This window comes from Eubalaena glacialis, chromosome 7 (genome assembly GCF_028564815.1).
Source record: "Eubalaena glacialis isolate mEubGla1 chromosome 7, mEubGla1.1.hap2.+ XY, whole genome shotgun sequence".
In the NCBI taxonomy this organism is placed as follows: Eukaryota; Metazoa; Chordata; class Mammalia; order Artiodactyla; family Balaenidae; genus Eubalaena; species Eubalaena glacialis.
Window position 1 is genome coordinate 45,687,442 of NC_083722.1, and position 2,747 is coordinate 45,690,188.

Here is a 2,747-nt window from a genome sequence, read left to right on the forward strand (position 1 = left end):
CATGATGCCTGCCACCATCTGTGCCCTTTACCTTAAACCTTTAACCTTCTGGGCCCAGCCTGGGAGAATTCTAAGTCTTGCTTACTAAACTGGTAGAAGAAAAGGAGGAGGATGAAACACAGAGAGGATTCTGCCCCTCCTTCCCCACTTCAAGTGGCTGGCTCAGGCCCCCACAAGAGGAAGGAGATGAGATTCCAGATAAAGTCAGGCTTTGAGAGTTGATTATTACATATAACAGACTAATATACCAAATTATACTGTTCTGTGAGTTGTTAGGACTTAAAGATTGCTTATAAGTGTGAAAGAGTCAAGTGGAGGCAAAAAATAGTTTCTTAATCTAAAAAATGTTTAAAGGAAGGGGGATAAAAAATGTGTTTTCATCACATTAGGTTTGTTCAATATACCAGTTTCAACGAACTGGTTCTTAAAGGGCTGTGGAAGCATCTGAGTGTCCTGTGGGAAGCATGGAGGTGTGGGGAGGGTGGGCACTGGGGGGTGCAGAGGTGGCAGTGCTCTAACACTGCATGACTGGAGGCCAGTGGGTGAGTTCAAGGACTTTGGTGATGAGTGCCAGCAGGCATCCCTCCCACCAAAAAAATAAAGATAAAAGTGATATAATACTGACCTGAATAGTCCAAGAAGAACAGACCTGGTCTCTGCAGAGATTACCTGTGGATTCAGACCCCTTTTCCCAACCTCTGATGCCTTGATGCCACCCCTCTCACTTGATGCCACCTGGAAGAGGAGGAGCGCGGGGGTGAAGGGAACACTGAAGATTTAGTGAAGTCATATAAATAGAGACTTGAGTTCCATAAAGAGTTAGGTTACTGGATTAAACTAAGGTTATAACACTGGCCTCAATTTTAGTTTTTCCATGTGGTGATGTTAGTAACAACAGTAGTAAAGAGTGGTGGTTATGAAAAACCATACATGGATTTTTTTCAATATCTATGCACTGCAGTGTCACACGACCCATGGTGGTTGAATTCTCAGACGCAGAACTGGTGATACACAGAGCAGACTGAAAAGTTATTTTTGACTGCATGGGGGTCGGTACCCCTATCCCCACTTTGTTCAAGGCTCAGCTGTGTATACAATATGAAAGAAAGCTAAAGACTTGCTAAAAGCTTAGTGGAAAATTACTTCAAATAAAAATCTATGATAATATCATTAGGAAATTCTTACACCTTTTAAAAAAAATGATGAAGCAGTGCAGGTCCTCACTAATAGCAGAAGCCTCCCTTAGTTGCGGGGCTTGTTATACTGTCAGGTTTTGTCCAGGACCAGTAGAAATGTTGAGGCTCTCTCCAGTTTCTTCCTCATCAAAACACTGGGATTCTGGTTTGTTTCCAAGTTATGTTTTAGATTCAAAGGGCACATTTAAATTTTTGTTTTCTTTTCACACACACCTTCCTTAGATGTTCCCTTCACAGGCCATACATCTGCTATTGGTGTCTTTAAAGGGAATTTGAATAGAAAATTTAGAAACATTATTCCTGATATAAATGTTAGTAATAATTATTTCAACTACAATATTTGCCAGAAGATCAACGCCAGTTTGAAAAATTAAAACAATATATTGTTCTCCAAGAATTGTGAACTTATTTATGCCTTTACAATTATTCCACACTCTCTCCTTATTCTTTGCAGGCTTATTCTCAGCCTTTGATAAACTGCTGGTACCATCTGTAGAAATACTACTGGTAATTTTCAGACATTACACCATTTGGATTTAGTTAGACCAGAGGTATTTAAAGAAAATCTACAGGATCATTTTCTGGTTCTTCTAGCTGTACTTTGATAAAAAGTTCAACAAAAAAAATTATGGACTCTATTAACAGCCAGAAGAGTGTTCCTATTGGTACACCCCACAGTTCAGAATGACATCTGCAAAGGAACTTCCAGCTTAAAGATATAAGACTGACTAAAATTCCTTGAGATGTTTTATGACACTTTAGAGGCATGTTGGTGATAGAAATATCCAGGTGGTCATTCCCTTCTCACTTTCCTTGGTAAGCAGATGGTGTTTAACCCTCAATCTGCTGCCATGCTCTCCTCTGCAGCTGTCTTCATTTAGTGCTGCTTCTACTTCTCCAGTTCTTCCCCAGTGGGAGAACTTGCCAATCATCCAGTTCAGGAGATATGTTTTCTTTTATTAGTCCTGTTATTGTCATCACCACCAGTGAACAAAATGACTGAATCCTGTGAAGCCAACAGATTTTGGAAGCAGGAGACAGGAACCTGATGTACCACAGTGATGCTTCTATTGCACTTTCCTCTTAATTTCAGGCTTCAGTCGCGATGGACTCTTGTTTTCTTCACTACAGGTACAACCTGTTGGGGACCCACTTATCTCATGGGATTAATTTCAACTGTTTAGACCCGAGGTGGGTATTCCTTCCTTCAGGTTGCTGATTTTACTACTGTGTCTGTGCATTAGCATGAGGAAAACATCTTCCATGAACAATCTAGAACATAATGAGGCATTTTGTGTATTTTCACTTAATTTCTAATTATTGCTCAACATGTCATGTCTGATGACAGGGTCTTCCAAAGTTTCAAAACTTCCACCCTTATGTTGTCTTACACGTCTTCATGATGAAATCACCAGAACTAGTGACCCCAGCACATACTCTAAATGTTTGCAGAGGTGACGAGCACTTCAGGTCCCAGGGAGTGCTTCTCTGTGACTCTTGTCCACTACGTTGGATTGAAAGGCAGTGGGATCCTAACACCATAAAAGTTTG

The 2,747-nt window shown here is 40.6% G+C and overlaps 1 pseudogene; it reads right to left on the reverse strand.

The window, feature by feature from the left end:
- Positions 1-1,258: 1,258 nt before the first annotated feature.
- Positions 1,259-1,964, reverse strand: LOC133095728 (sentrin-specific protease 6-like; annotated as a pseudogene).
- Positions 1,965-2,747: the final 783 nt, after the last annotated feature.